This window comes from Aulonocara sp. 'chitande type north' Nkhata Bay, linkage group LG20 (assembly GCF_057382095.1).
Source record: "Aulonocara sp. 'chitande type north' Nkhata Bay isolate Kocher_YH1m ecotype deep benthic linkage group LG20, A_spYH_male_GT1.1, whole genome shotgun sequence".
NCBI classification, from domain to species: domain Eukaryota; kingdom Metazoa; phylum Chordata; class Actinopteri; order Cichliformes; family Cichlidae; genus Aulonocara; species Aulonocara sp. 'chitande type north' Nkhata Bay.
Window position 1 is genome coordinate 10,996,287 of NC_141363.1, and position 16,419 is coordinate 11,012,705.

Below are 16,419 nucleotides of genomic sequence, written 5' to 3' on the forward strand. Positions count from 1 at the left end.
TAAGTTCTGAATAATATGTCACTTATTTATGTGCTAATGTTTAATAATGAGGAACATTAGAACATTACTGTTGGCCACATGCCGGCAAAGTTATGTGACATTAGCGATGTTTGTACTTTCAGCATTTACTTTGTTTTAAAGCCTTTACTTTATACGCCAGATAGTCGACCTTAATCTTACAGAGAATCTGATGATTTTGTGGATAATTAAAGTCAGTCATATATCCACAAACACAACAGGCTGAAAGTCAGTGATGCTGCTCGGTTTGCAGTCCTGAATATTACGGAACAAGCAGGATTCACTGCACTGTTAATGTTTTGCAAGTGTTTTCTGAAGTTGCAGTCCGTTTGGCCTCTCAGGGCCACCGTAGCTTCCCGATGGTTAGGGACAAATGCAGTGGCATGGCAGGATGCTGTAAACGGACCAAACTTCAGTCAAGAGAACAACTGAGATAATCCATCCACATACAGGTTAGTCATTAATGTGCTGCTGCATTGCCTGGGCTGTAGTTACATGGTAAGGTTTTAAAAACTGAGCTTTAAAATGAATAGTTGTAATAAAAACTGAGAGAGGCCGACAGTGATCACTTACTTTTTGTAAGGGGCTTGTTGAGATTAAATAGAACAAGTTACAAAGCATTAAAACATGTTAAAAACACAACAGCCTTATTAAACGCAGAGTAGTTTGGGCCCAGAAGTAGGATTGATCACGTCATCACTTAAAGACCGGATAGACACATGGTGGAGTTACTTTGTTGTGTTTGTGTGTGTTTTTAAGTAGTTTTAAACTTTGTGATCCACAACAGGTAACAGTAAAAGATGAACATTTTTAAGCATAATGCTGTTACCAAACTACATTAATGGCCCAAAAACAGACCATAGAAAAAACCGTGGCTATGTGAAAAAAAATGATGACAACTAGTCCTAATTCAGGCTAATTGTTTTTTTGTTTTTTTGTTTTGTTTTTTTCCGACATCCCTCCACACACACAGGCTGTGCTGGCTCACAGAAAGAGTGGGTCATCAACATTATCAGGCAGCTGGTGTTCATAGCAAGCCTCACCAGACAGCTTCAGTCCATATCGGATGTACAGGATGGAGTTAAGGCTCTGCAAGGACATCTGATTTGTAAGTTTGCTTTTTACCACACTCATCTGGGCCAAGAGTAGAGGAAACTGCCTTATCTTCTGCAGCTGGAATTCAAAACAAGTATTTGAACTCGGACACGGCCTGCAGATTAGACTGGGTTTGTTTGGTTTTTCTTTTTCGTGCTTTTCCCACTTTTCTAGCTTGTTGTGCCCTTTTTCTTTCAGGATCTGCAGTTTCCTCCCTGTCCAGTAGAGGCCTCTCTCAGAGAAAGAACAGCTTGGGGATGCAGATGATGACGATTGGAGATCAGACACACCGCCCCCACCTCTCCTTATCCATGCTTAGGTCAGAAGTGGAATGCTCTTTTGCTGTTTGTTAGTTACGGATGGAGTAACACTAACTAAGGAAATACACACAACACAGTGATTGTGAATAAGTCACTCCAAGTGTGAAAAGGTGATAGTCAGAGTGAGACTACACATGAATTATTCAGGAAATGCACACTCAGTGAGAGAATAACTATAATTCAGTGTCACTAGGGGATATAACTTGAAGATGATGTGTCTTCATTTCTGATTCATTTTGAACAGTGATGAATGTGGAAGTAAATGAGCGCGAGCTGATCAAAACGGGCGAGCTGTTTTTACATATTTCTGCAGCCTGGATGCCGTGGGCTTTGTCCAGGAGTAAAAGATGACATCGCCCATTTCGGATCTTATATATATGTGGCAGGATGAATGTTATCCCGCGGTCCAACCCACTTTCAGCCTGGCCCATTAGGGGGCGCTGGTATAAATAGTGGCCATTTGAGTGTCTCTGCATTGCTTGCCTGTGATCTCCTTTTTGGTCACCTGACTTCCTCGGTGTGGTAGAGATCGTTTGTGGGTTACTCCTCTAAAGTCTCCATCGCGGCTGGTCGTAGCTATAGAAGCCTCCTCTGAGCTATTCTGCTTACATTCTATGACCCGGCTTACTTGGTACGTAATCAACTTTTGTTACGCTCTCTGCCTTCTATTGTTCTTTTATAGTAATTATTTATTATGTTTCGCAGGAAGTGTGGGCCTTAGTTTTGCGCCAAGCTACGTGAACTGAAGTGCTGCTGTTTTGCCTTGCTGTGCTTTTACCGTCTGTTCCCGTTGTGAGAATTCTTTCCCTGCTGCTGTCAGCTTTTTCAGTGGACGTCGGCGAGGACAACGGCCATATGCATGCCGGTTATCGGAGTCAGCTGGCGTGCATATTGATTGACTGTTAACTTATCGTCGTGTGGACGGCAAGTTGGAGCAGTACGGCGATTCCGTTTGCTCCAGATTTTAGAGTTTTATTCAGATTGTATGTTGTTTTATTGCTTTTTGATTTGTAGTTTGGATTCTCTGTTACACCACTGGTGGGAGGCCCTTTTTCTAGCTGTGGATCACCAGTGTGGTCTTGCAGTTGGGTTATCCCCCGGTGCTACACATTAGTTTGTTGTAATATATTAAAATTTTCTTTGTTTCTTTTTATTCAGATGCGGAGTGCCGACGTGGAGGAGACTAGGGTGCCTTGGTGGTGGGATCCCTTGAGTGTACACACCTGCCTTGTTTAGTTTATTAGTGTGAGTGTGTGTGATAGTGTGTTGCACTTGTGTTTTGGGTGTGTTTTCTTTCTTTAGTTTGTGTGTGGCATCCCTGCCCCTCCACTGGTAAGCCTCAGCTCTGAATACCTTTTTAAGCATATTTGTACTTGAATATTTATGATTGTGCTTTTATATGGTGTTTTAAATAATTATTAATAAATTGTGAATTTGTTGATCATTGAACCTCGTCTCTGGACTGAGTATAGCGAACCTAAGTGCCTTTCTGGTGATTTAGTGTTACTTCCAGTATTCTCTGGGTGAAATTCCCAGGGTGGCGTTGTCTTTTTAAAACTGCAAAGAGTATTTACTTTATACCCCATCCTCGTCTCGCCACATATAGTTATACCTTGGTGTTTTGTAGCATCACCTGACAAACTTTTACTTTCCTGATGTTTAGACTTTCTGATCCCTCCACAGACTCTGCTTTGTCTTTCTACAAAGAGTTGACGACATTAAATACAGATGTTTTAACAGTGCTTGAATGTTTTATTTTGTTTACTCTAGCCTCCAACTCAAACTTTGGTTGCTCCTATGCCCACGTCACTTCCTCCACCAATCAGAATGAGGGTCCGGGTTCAGGAAGACGTCTTCCTGATCCCAGTTCCACAAAGGTCGGTGAAAAGTTTTAAGTTTGAGCAGTACATAAAAATAAATCCCAATCTGATTGGTATAGTGTTTTTTTGTTGTTGTTGTTGTTTTGTTTTTAATTTCTGTTTAATCGCCGGTCATTGCTCTGCATCCCAGTGAGGCCAACTCCTGCTCTGTGTCGTGGCTGTGTGAGCAGGCAGCTCAGCGTTACTACCAGAAATGTGGCCTCCTGCCTCGTCTCTCTCTGCAGAAAGAAGGCGCTCTGCTCTCCCCGCAGGACCAGCTACTGGCCGTCCTGCACACAAATGAAGAGGTGAGGTGACACTGAGGAGAGCCAGAAGTGACCATACTTGGACCACAGACAATTTAAAAGATGCTGAAGACTACCATGATTGGTTGATGAAGTCTGATCACGAGTGTTTAAGACAAATGTTGTCACCGTTGCTATCTTGGATTTAAAAAAAACAAAACAACCCACAGTGACAAGAGGACGGCTATGACTGTGAAACAGCTTGCATGTCAGCCAGTGAGCATACTCCTTTTCTTAGGCAAAGTATGGCCCAAATTCATAAAATAGACTTTCTCATAGACACAGAGGTCTTTTCATTAAATCACTGATAGAAGGAATGGAGGTTCTAGGTCCTTCCACAATGACTTCATCTTTCTTACCCAGATGAGGCGTGCAGGTTTTAGACTGTATGATTCTGGTAAGAAGGTGAAGGGCTGATTATGTTAACAAGCTGCCTGAGAAACTACAATCTGAGAAACTGTAAAGATTAGAACCATTTCTATTACCAGACTGGATGCTGACTTGCTTTTGGAGCCAGCTTCCAGAAGACACTGAAGGAATCACAGTTTTTGGGATTGAATCCTTGGCTTCACTTTCCCGCACCAGTGCAGGATAACTGATGGGTTTGTGTTGTGGGTTCTGGCTGACGTTTGCTCGTGGGGATCTCCCTCCTCTCCCTGAGCGATACAAGAAGGCCTGTCAAAGTCTAGCAGTGGGTGAGCAACACAGAGGAAATGCATTATAAAACGGACACATGTGCATTCTTGTATTCTGTTATGAAGTACCATCTCTTTCTACCTGTAGATGAGAACAAGCGTGTCTCCCGGCTATGTGAGGTTCGGGACCGGGGTTCCTCCGTGTCAGGACTCCAAATGTCTCGGTTTGGCCGCCTCTTCCCTCAGCCCGCTCCTCCGTGCCCTAAAACTTCAGGCCAGCCTCACGGAGCTGCGAATTTCTGGAAACCGTATGTCTGACGACCTTCTCCCTGAGCTGATTGCCACAACGCTCACCATGCCTCGTCTGCAGCTGCTGGACATTTCTGCCAACTGCATTACAGGGGACGGCCTGGAGAAGGCTGTAAATGCTTTAAAGGGACAGAGTGCACCTGCATTCCCGGTAAGGGCCTCAGCTAGCCAATAGTGGCAGCTCCAGGTTTACCATCTAACCTGTATTTAAGTACCTCTGGTCTTAATAACTACCTTAGATCTTAATAACAAGCTAACCTGATTCATATCAATGATATCTGTCAGAGAGAATTGGCTCTCGTGATCATTTGCTTTTTCTGCTCGTTTCCACTCAAAGTGCCTGGAGGAGCTGGACCTCAGTATGAACCCACTGGGGGACGGCGTGTCTGAGTCTCTGTCCTGTCTGCTGTCCTGCTGCCCTGTGCTAGCCAAGCGGTCTCTGCAGGTCTCACTGCTCATTTCCTTCAGCAGCATCGACTGCTGCTAGCCAGCGCGCTCACAGGTGACTCTCTAACAAGCAGCTGACTGAAGCCTTAAGCTTCACTGAACTCCCACCCATAAGCAAAACTGCAACTAACTTTACATCTTCTGAACGTTCAGGCACAGGCCATTTGAAAGCAGTGTGCCTGTCCCTCAATCCCCTGGGCTCCACCGGCTTTGAGCTGGTGTTAAAGACTCTGCCCCTCCACTGCCTCACACACGTGGACCTGTCAGCTGTCTGCAGAGGGCCTGCTGATTACCCGGCACTGGAACACCTCGCCAAAGTCCTGTCACAGGTGTGCACGCAAAAATCATGCAATGTCATTTATTGTCGAAAGATATAATTGTGCAATCAGGTTAAGACTTTTGTGTTTTTGCAGGACGAGTGCTCTCTGACCCACCTCAGCCTGGCTGCAAATGGGCTGACAGACAGCAGTGTAGCTACCTTGGCGAGGTGTGTGTGTGTGTGTGAGGGCGTCATTTCTACGGCTCAGTTATTACTCATGTTAGTGGGGCTTTGCCTTTGTTTAAATTGTCACTCTTTACTGGCCTGTTGGACTTTTTCTTATTATTTCACAGGTGCTTCTCGTCGTGTCCCACACTGGTGAGTCTGAATCTGTCAGGAAATCCGTCTGTTACATCAGTGGGACTTCACAACATCCTGGCGTCTGTCAGAGAGGCCCGTCGACCACTGACACTTCTAAACCTCGAAGGTATGTCTGAACTTGGAGATACTCCATGGAGTTCCTTTTTTTTTCTAAAGCTATTCTTAGATTCACCGTTTCACACTAATTCACAATTTGGATTTCTTTGATGTTTTTATCACCTGTGCAAAGTTGTACTTGGCAACAGTTTCTTTCTTGCTATCAGTGCGTTTCCTTTTGACGCATTTCTAAGTTTGAACATTTAGTATGTATGCACAGAGGTGTTACATGATGATTACACACACAGACATTACAATATAGAAGTGTGGTTTAAAGATTTAAAAAAAAAAAGATTAGCTGTGAATTAATTTTCCATTTTATGGAGCAGAAAACATTGCTGAATGCTAGCTAACAGGCTACATTTGGATGTCAAATATTTATAGGGGGGAAAATGGAAATTATGGATATGAAATAAAATGATTCTTTGTTGCTTAACCTGCAGGTTGTCAGGTCTCTGGCCCCTGGGAGAGTCAAGACCTGGACAGTTTGTCAGAGCTGGTCCAGGATATCCGTCTTTGCTCTCAGACCCTCAACAAGCTGGACCGACAGACCTTGAAGCAGAGCTGGGACAGGACTCAGTCACACGGACACTTTCTCGACCGAAACTCCAAGTGCCTCCTCTCTGCCACCTCTACTTGAGGGTGGCAGGTGTGTTCATAATAAATAATTAATAATGAATTATTAATTTCCTAATAATTCATAATAAAAGTGGTCATTTTTATAAACATTTTGTTTAATGAGGCTACACCAAAAAGAAACAAGATAAAAACAAAATAAAGTGACATGGCGTCCACCGACAGTCTGTGGATAGCTTGTGTTTTATGCATTTTTGTCTGCCTTATTTATACATGTAAAGCTCTGTATCTGTATAAAGAGTTTGTGTTAGTGTGTGAGAGGTTTTGTGTCACAATGGTCCTGTTTTGTAGGATTTGATTTAAAAAAACAAACATAATTAAAGTAACCAACGATGCTATACGTTGACATCGTTCTTTCACTGTAAGACAAAGCAGGCTATGGTGAATAATCACAGCGATTTTCAGCTCTGAAGAAATCTATCTAGGAGCTATGACAGTGTAAAGACACCCTGCAATTTTAAATGTGTGGCGACATTTGAATGAGGCGCGTACCAGTAGAGGGAGCCAACGCACCACGAATGGTACACAGCCACAGATGCGCTTTGTGCAATGTATTTGTGACATGCAGGAGTGTCCGCAAAGAAATGTGGATAAGTTGTAAATCAAAAGCTAAAGAGCTCATTCTTGCACTGTTTTGATCAGAACACACGTGGGAATGTTCAAGTGTTGAGAATTTGTAATTATAAAGTGAATTAGGGAACGATATTAGATACTGCCACTGGCTAGATTTCAACCTGGGTCTCTCGCTCCCAAAGCGCGTTCTCTACGCCGCGGCCTGCCCTATAATATATTTCAAGCGTTTACCACAACTGAGAGGTGAAAACTGCCGTTTCTTCGTCTTACAAAATGTTCTGTAACTCCAAAAGTACACGGACTGTCGACATCATTCTTTCACTGTAACAATCAGCAGGCTTTAATAAAAAAGGGGGAAAAAAAATCAAGGCGGTTTTCAGGTCTCTAAAGAAAAATACATCTAGGAGATATGAGGAGTTGAAAACGCCTCTGTTACAGAATTTCAGCTGTCATTTTCACTCAAGTCTCCATAGACTTTGAATGTGGACATTTTTTAACTGTGTTGCTTCGAGGCCATTTGCGAGAAAACGGCAACTCCTACAATAATGACAGTGCCATTTTGTTAAAGGCAAGAAAAATACCTACATTTTGATGTATAATTTGTGTTAATGAAGGCAAAATTGAGCGTTTGTTCGGACATGAAGAAGAGATTGAGAAAGCGACAATGCATGGTGTGTTTGGCGTCCATAGCAACCATAACAACCAATATTGATTGATGGAAGAGATTTTGAGACAGGGGTAAAAAAAAAAAAGGCAGAGAGAGCCCATTCTGTAGGCTCGCCTGTAGGCTTCTAGCAAGCGTAGCAAGTGAATTTCAGAGCCAGGGATTTTTTTTTTTTTTTTTTTTTTTTTTTTTTTTTGTGTCCCCAACATGGTCCGCATGGGATTCGAACCACTGCCCTCTGTCCTCAATCTCTGCCATAGGGCCTGTCACGTTCCCATGAGCCACTCGGCGGCCCGGAATGACAGGGCAAAAGTGCTATATTTAAAGTGCACACCTGCGCAGCCGCACCCCAATTTTCGGCTCTTTTTCATTAGCTGGACACCAGGCCTTATCTAGTCAGCCGTTCCAACCACATCCCTGCCAATGTGTGCCTACGTCAAGCCGCATACAAGTGTAACGCTCACAATTTTCTGCTATCACTCTAAGGCAACTTAAGTGTTAGTGACGTCACACCTATGCGCCACTGCCCTCTGTGGAGAATGGGAGAAATGTGCTTGCACCTCAACCTATGGACTCAGACGGACATTCAATCATCATCTTCCTCACTCAAGGTAACCTTATGGCTTGTAGGAACACTGCACGTGTATGATAAGACTGTAGCCGTTCAACCGGCCCTTGTAAGGTTGCTGAAGACAGTGAACACCGTGGAATTCTCAGTATCACTGTGGCCCTGGGTTTTTCCACTGTCCTGCTAAGTGCTTATGTAATTGTAACCAACATAGGAGAGAGACGTAACATCGTGGAAGAGACATAAAGTGAGTAAAAACGATCTAAATGCATTTAGAATATATTTAGAACTACAAATTACACTTTTCTTAGCAATTATTGTTTTTTATGTCAAGCTTCAAGCTAGCTTCTTTATTGGGGCTTGGGACCAGCAAAAGTGACCCGAAATTTGGTCTTTAAGTCTGGTCATTAGCATGTCTGGACCCATGCTGTTTGGGACCTGCAGTGTAGTGCAGGTCCCAAAGTCAAATGATCACTGAGAGTTAAAAATCTGTCTGAAGTTAGAAGTTAGCAGAGAGTTAGCTCACTAGTTTCCGTCTAAATATAATATACCAGGTTCTGACTGAGGGATTTCTAAAACAAATTAAAAGGCACAGCTCTGCTATCACTTCTGACATACATGAAGACAGGAAAGTAAGCAGCAGTGATGTTTGTAGGGTTACTGAAGTTTGGCTTGCTGGTATATAGTGATGTGCTATGTGACTAGCGAAACAGCTATGTTAGCATAACATTAACACAGTGATGAAGGGGAACTTTTTTCCACTGGATAAGAATTAAGGTGAGGGTTCCCGATGGTTAGGGACAAATGCAGTGGCATGGCAGGATGCTGTAAACGGACCAAACTTCAGTCAAGAGAACAACTGAGATAATCCATCCACATACAGGTTAGTCATTAATGTGCTGCTGCATTGCCTGGGCTGTAGTTACATGGTAAGGTTTTAAAAACTGAGCTTTAAAATGAATAGTTGTAATAAAAACTGAGAGAGGCCGACAGTGATCACTTACTTTTTGTAAGGGGCTTGTTGAGATTAAATAGAACAAGTTACAAAGCATTAAAACATGTTAAAAACACAACAGCCTTATTAAACGCAGAGTAGTTTGGGCCCAGAAGTAGGATTGATCACGTCATCACTTAAAGACCGGATAGACACATGGTGGAGTTACTTTGTTGTGTTTGTGTGTGTTTTTAAGTAGTTTTAAACTTTGTGATCCACAACAGGTAACAGTAAAAGATGAACATTTTTAAGCATAATGCTGTTACCAAACTACATTAATGGCCCAAAAACAGACCATAGAAAAAACCGTGGCTATGTGAAAAAAAATGATGACAACTAGTCCTAATTCAGGCTAATTGTTTTTTTGTTTTTTTGTTTTGTTTTTTTCCGACATCCCTCCACACACACAGGCTGTGCTGGCTCACAGAAAGAGTGGGTCATCAACATTATCAGGCAGCTGGTGTTCATAGCAAGCCTCACCAGACAGCTTCAGTCCATATCGGATGTACAGGATGGAGTTAAGGCTCTGCAAGGACATCTGATTTGTAAGTTTGCTTTTTACCACACTCATCTGGGCCAAGAGTAGAGGAAACTGCCTTATCTTCTGCAGCTGGAATTCAAAACAAGTATTTGAACTCGGACACGGCCTGCAGATTAGACTGGGTTTGTTTGGTTTTTCTTTTTCGTGCTTTTCCCACTTTTCTAGCTTGTTGTGCCCTTTTTCTTTCAGGATCTGCAGTTTCCTCCCTGTCCAGTAGAGGCCTCTCTCAGAGAAAGAACAGCTTGGGGATGCAGATGATGACGATTGGAGATCAGACACACCGCCCCCACCTCTCCTTATCCATGCTTAGGTCAGAAGTGGAATGCTCTTTTGCTGTTTGTTAGTTACGGATGGAGTAACACTAACTAAGGAAATACACACAACACAGTGATTGTGAATAAGTCACTCCAAGTGTGAAAAGGTGATAGTCAGAGTGAGACTACACATGAATTATTCAGGAAATGCACACTCAGTGAGAGAATAACTATAATTCAGTGTCACTAGGGGATATAACTTGAAGATGATGTGTCTTCATTTCTGATTCATTTTGAACAGTGATGAATGTGGAAGTAAATGAGCGCGAGCTGATCAAAACGGGCGAGCTGTTTTTACATATTTCTGCAGCCTGGATGCCGTGGGCTTTGTCCAGGAGTAAAAGATGACATCGCCCATTTCGGATCTTATATATATGTGGCAGGATGAATGTTATCCCGCGGTCCAACCCACTTTCAGCCTGGCCCATTAGGGGGCGCTGGTATAAATAGTGGCCATTTGAGTGTCTCTGCATTGCTTGCCTGTGATCTCCTTTTTGGTCACCTGACTTCCTCGGTGTGGTAGAGATCGTTTGTGGGTTACTCCTCTAAAGTCTCCATCGCGGCTGGTCGTAGCTATAGAAGCCTCCTCTGAGCTATTCTGCTTACATTCTATGACCCGGCTTACTTGGTACGTAATCAACTTTTGTTACGCTCTCTGCCTTCTATTGTTCTTTTATAGTAATTATTTATTATGTTTCGCAGGAAGTGTGGGCCTTAGTTTTGCGCCAAGCTACGTGAACTGAAGTGCTGCTGTTTTGCCTTGCTGTGCTTTTACCGTCTGTTCCCGTTGTGAGAATTCTTTCCCTGCTGCTGTCAGCTTTTTCAGTGGACGTCGGCGAGGACAACGGCCATATGCATGCCGGTTATCGGAGTCAGCTGGCGTGCATATTGATTGACTGTTAACTTATCGTCGTGTGGACGGCAAGTTGGAGCAGTACGGCGATTCCGTTTGCTCCAGATTTTAGAGTTTTATTCAGATTGTATGTTGTTTTATTGCTTTTTGATTTGTAGTTTGGATTCTCTGTTACACCACTGGTGGGAGGCCCTTTTTCTAGCTGTGGATCACCAGTGTGGTCTTGCAGTTGGGTTATCCCCCGGTGCTACACATTAGTTTGTTGTAATATATTAAAATTTTCTTTGTTTCTTTTTATTCAGATGCGGAGTGCCGACGTGGAGGAGACTAGGGTGCCTTGGTGGTGGGATCCCTTGAGTGTACACACCTGCCTTGTTTAGTTTATTAGTGTGAGTGTGTGTGATAGTGTGTTGCACTTGTGTTTTGGGTGTGTTTTCTTTCTTTAGTTTGTGTGTGGCATCCCTGCCCCTCCACTGGTAAGCCTCAGCTCTGAATACCTTTTTAAGCATATTTGTACTTGAATATTTATGATTGTGCTTTTATATGGTGTTTTAAATAATTATTAATAAATTGTGAATTTGTTGATCATTGAACCTCGTCTCTGGACTGAGTATAGCGAACCTAAGTGCCTTTCTGGTGATTTAGTGTTACTTCCAGTATTCTCTGGGTGAAATTCCCAGGGTGGCGTTGTCTTTTTAAAACTGCAAAGAGTATTTACTTTATACCCCATCCTCGTCTCGCCACATATAGTTATACCTTGGTGTTTTGTAGCATCACCTGACAAACTTTTACTTTCCTGATGTTTAGACTTTCTGATCCCTCCACAGACTCTGCTTTGTCTTTCTACAAAGAGTTGACGACATTAAATACAGATGTTTTAACAGTGCTTGAATGTTTTATTTTGTTTACTCTAGCCTCCAACTCAAACTTTGGTTGCTCCTATGCCCACGTCACTTCCTCCACCAATCAGAATGAGGGTCCGGGTTCAGGAAGACGTCTTCCTGATCCCAGTTCCACAAAGGTCGGTGAAAAGTTTTAAGTTTGAGCAGTACATAAAAATAAATCCCAATCTGATTGGTATAGTGTTTTTTTGTTGTTGTTGTTGTTTTGTTTTTAATTTCTGTTTAATCGCCGGTCATTGCTCTGCATCCCAGTGAGGCCAACTCCTGCTCTGTGTCGTGGCTGTGTGAGCAGGCAGCTCAGCGTTACTACCAGAAATGTGGCCTCCTGCCTCGTCTCTCTCTGCAGAAAGAAGGCGCTCTGCTCTCCCCGCAGGACCAGCTACTGGCCGTCCTGCACACAAATGAAGAGGTGAGGTGACACTGAGGAGAGCCAGAAGTGACCATACTTGGACCACAGACAATTTAAAAGATGCTGAAGACTACCATGATTGGTTGATGAAGTCTGATCACGAGTGTTTAAGACAAATGTTGTCACCGTTGCTATCTTGGATTTAAAAAAAACAAAACAACCCACAGTGACAAGAGGACGGCTATGACTGTGAAACAGCTTGCATGTCAGCCAGTGAGCATACTCCTTTTCTTAGGCAAAGTATGGCCCAAATTCATAAAATAGACTTTCTCATAGACACAGAGGTCTTTTCATTAAATCACTGATAGAAGGAATGGAGGTTCTAGGTCCTTCCACAATGACTTCATCTTTCTTACCCAGATGAGGCGTGCAGGTTTTAGACTGTATGATTCTGGTAAGAAGGTGAAGGGCTGATTATGTTAACAAGCTGCCTGAGAAACTACAATCTGAGAAACTGTAAAGATTAGAACCATTTCTATTACCAGACTGGATGCTGACTTGCTTTTGGAGCCAGCTTCCAGAAGACACTGAAGGAATCACAGTTTTTGGGATTGAATCCTTGGCTTCACTTTCCCGCACCAGTGCAGGATAACTGATGGGTTTGTGTTGTGGGTTCTGGCTGACGTTTGCTCGTGGGGATCTCCCTCCTCTCCCTGAGCGATACAAGAAGGCCTGTCAAAGTCTAGCAGTGGGTGAGCAACACAGAGGAAATGCATTATAAAACGGACACATGTGCATTCTTGTATTCTGTTATGAAGTACCATCTCTTTCTACCTGTAGATGAGAACAAGCGTGTCTCCCGGCTATGTGAGGTTCGGGACCGGGGTTCCTCCGTGTCAGGACTCCAAATGTCTCGGTTTGGCCGCCTCTTCCCTCGGCCCGCTCCTCCGTGCCCTAAAACTTCAGGCCAGCCTCACGGAGCTGCGAATTTCTGGAAACCGTATGTCTGACGACCTTCTCCCTGAGCTGATTGCCACAACGCTCACCATGCCTCGTCTGCAGCTGCTGGACATTTCTGCCAACTGCATTACAGGGGACGGCCTGGAGAAGGCTGTAAATGCTTTAAAGGGACAGAGTGCACCTGCATTCCCGGTAAGGGCCTCAGCTAGCCAATAGTGGCAGCTCCAGGTTTACCATCTAACCTGTATTTAAGTACCTCTGGTCTTAATAACTACCTTAGATCTTAATAACAAGCTAACCTGATTCATATCAATGATATCTGTCAGAGAGAATTGGCTCTCGTGATCATTTGCTTTTTCTGCTCGTTTCCACTCAAAGTGCCTGGAGGAGCTGGACCTCAGTATGAACCCACTGGGGGACGGCGTGTCTGAGTCTCTGTCCTGTCTGCTGTCCTGCTGCCCTGTGCTAGCCAAGCGGTCTCTGCAGGTCTCACTGCTCATTTCCTTCAGCAGCATCGACTGCTGCTAGCCAGCGCGCTCACAGGTGACTCTCTAACAAGCAGCTGACTGAAGCCTTAAGCTTCACTGAACTCCCACCCATAAGCAAAACTGCAACTAACTTTACATCTTCTGAACGTTCAGGCACAGGCCATTTGAAAGCAGTGTGCCTGTCCCTCAATCCCCTGGGCTCCACCGGCTTTGAGCTGGTGTTAAAGACTCTGCCCCTCCACTGCCTCACACACGTGGACCTGTCAGCTGTCTGCAGAGGGCCTGCTGATTACCCGGCACTGGAACACCTCGCCAAAGTCCTGTCACAGGTGTGCACGCAAAAATCATGCAATGTCATTTATTGTCGAAAGATATAATTGTGCAATCAGGTTAAGACTTTTGTGTTTTTGCAGGACGAGTGCTCTCTGACCCACCTCAGCCTGGCTGCAAATGGGCTGACAGACAGCAGTGTAGCTACCTTGGCGAGGTGTGTGTGTGTGTGTGAGGGCGTCATTTCTACGGCTCAGTTATTACTCATGTTAGTGGGGCTTTGCCTTTGTTTAAATTGTCACTCTTTACTGGCCTGTTGGACTTTTTCTTATTATTTCACAGGTGCTTCTCGTCGTGTCCCACACTGGTGAGTCTGAATCTGTCAGGAAATCCGTCTGTTACATCAGTGGGACTTCACAACATCCTGGCGTCTGTCAGAGAGGCCCGTCGACCACTGACACTTCTAAACCTCGAAGGTATGTCTGAACTTGGAGATACTCCATGGAGTTCCTTTTTTTTTCTAAAGCTATTCTTAGATTCACCGTTTCACACTAATTCACAATTTGGATTTCTTTGATGTTTTTATCACCTGTGCAAAGTTGTACTTGGCAACAGTTTCTTTCTTGCTATCAGTGCGTTTCCTTTTGACGCATTTCTAAGTTTGAACATTTAGTATGTATGCACAGAGGTGTTACATGATGATTACACACACAGACATTACAATATAGAAGTGTGGTTTAAAGATTTAAAAAAAAAAAGATTAGCTGTGAATTAATTTTCCATTTTATGGAGCAGAAAACATTGCTGAATGCTAGCTAACAGGCTACATTTGGATGTCAAATATTTATAGGGGGGAAAATGGAAATTATGGATATGAAATAAAATGATTCTTTGTTGCTTAACCTGCAGGTTGTCAGGTCTCTGGCCCCTGGGAGAGTCAAGACCTGGACAGTTTGTCAGAGCTGGTCCAGGATATCCGTCTTTGCTCTCAGACCCTCAACAAGCTGGACCGACAGACCTTGAAGCAGAGCTGGGACAGGACTCAGTCACACGGACACTTTCTCGACCGAAACTCCAAGTGCCTCCTCTCTGCCACCTCTACTTGAGGGTGGCAGGTGTGTTCATAATAAATAATTAATAATGAATTATTAATTTCCTAATAATTCATAATAAAAGTGGTCATTTTTATAAACATTTTGTTTAATGAGGCTACACCAAAAAGAAACAAGATAAAAACAAAATAAAGTGACATGGCGTCCACCGACAGTCTGTGGATAGCTTGTGTTTTATGCATTTTTGTCTGCCTTATTTATACATGTAAAGCTCTGTATCTGTATAAAGAGTTTGTGTTAGTGTGTGAGAGGTTTTGTGTCACAATGGTCCTGTTTTGTAGGATTTGATTTAAAAAAACAAACATAATTAAAGTAACCAACGATGCTATACGTTGACATCGTTCTTTCACTGTAAGACAAAGCAGGCTATGGTGAATAATCACAGCGATTTTCAGCTCTGAAGAAATCTATCTAGGAGCTATGACAGTGTAAAGACACCCTGCAATTTTAAATGTGTGGCGACATTTGAATGAGGCGCGTACCAGTAGAGGGAGCCAACGCACCACGAATGGTACACAGCCACAGATGCGCTTTGTGCAATGTATTTGTGACATGCAGGAGTGTCCGCAAAGAAATGTGGATAAGTTGTAAATCAAAAGCTAAAGAGCTCATTCTTGCACTGTTTTGATCAGAACACACGTGGGAATGTTCAAGTGTTGAGAATTTGTAATTATAAAGTGAATTAGGGAACGATATTAGATACTGCCACTGGCTAGATTTCAACCTGGGTCTCTCGCTCCCAAAGCGCGTTCTCTACGCCGCGGCCTGCCCTATAATATATTTCAAGCGTTTACCACAACTGAGAGGTGAAAACTGCCGTTTCTTCGTCTTACAAAATGTTCTGTAACTCCAAAAGTACACGGACTGTCGACATCATTCTTTCACTGTAACAATCAGCAGGCTTTAATAAAAAAGGGGGAAAAAAAATCAAGGCGGTTTTCAGGTCTCTAAAGAAAAATACATCTAGGAGATATGAGGAGTTGAAAACGCCTCTGTTACAGAATTTCAGCTGTCATTTTCACTCAAGTCTCCATAGACTTTGAATGTGGACATTTTTTAACTGTGTTGCTTCGAGGCCATTTGCGAGAAAACGGCAACTCCTACAATAATGACAGTGCCATTTTGTTAAAGGCAAGAAAAATACCTACATTTTGATGTATAATTTGTGTTAATGAAGGCAAAATTGAGCGTTTGTTCGGACATGAAGAAGAGATTGAGAAAGCGACAATGCATGGTGTGTTTGGCGTCCATAGCAACCATAACAACCAATATTGATTGATGGAAGAGATTTTGAGACAGGGGTAAAAAAAAAAAAGGCAGAGAGAGCCCATTCTGTAGGCTCGCCTGTAGGCTTCTAGCAAGCGTAGCAAGTGAATTTCAGAGCCAGGGATTTTTTTTTTTTTTTTTTTTTTTTTTTTTTTTTGTGTCCCCAACATGGTCCGCATGGGATTCGAACCACTGCCCTCTGTCC

At 43.2% G+C, this 16,419-nt stretch overlaps 1 pseudogene; it reads left to right on the top strand.

Annotated features, from left to right (window-relative positions):
• The first annotated feature begins 1,422 nt into the window (after positions 1-1,422).
• LOC147305223 (tonsoku-like protein) lies at positions 1,423-15,786 on the top strand (annotated as a pseudogene).
• Positions 15,787-16,419: the final 633 nt, after the last annotated feature.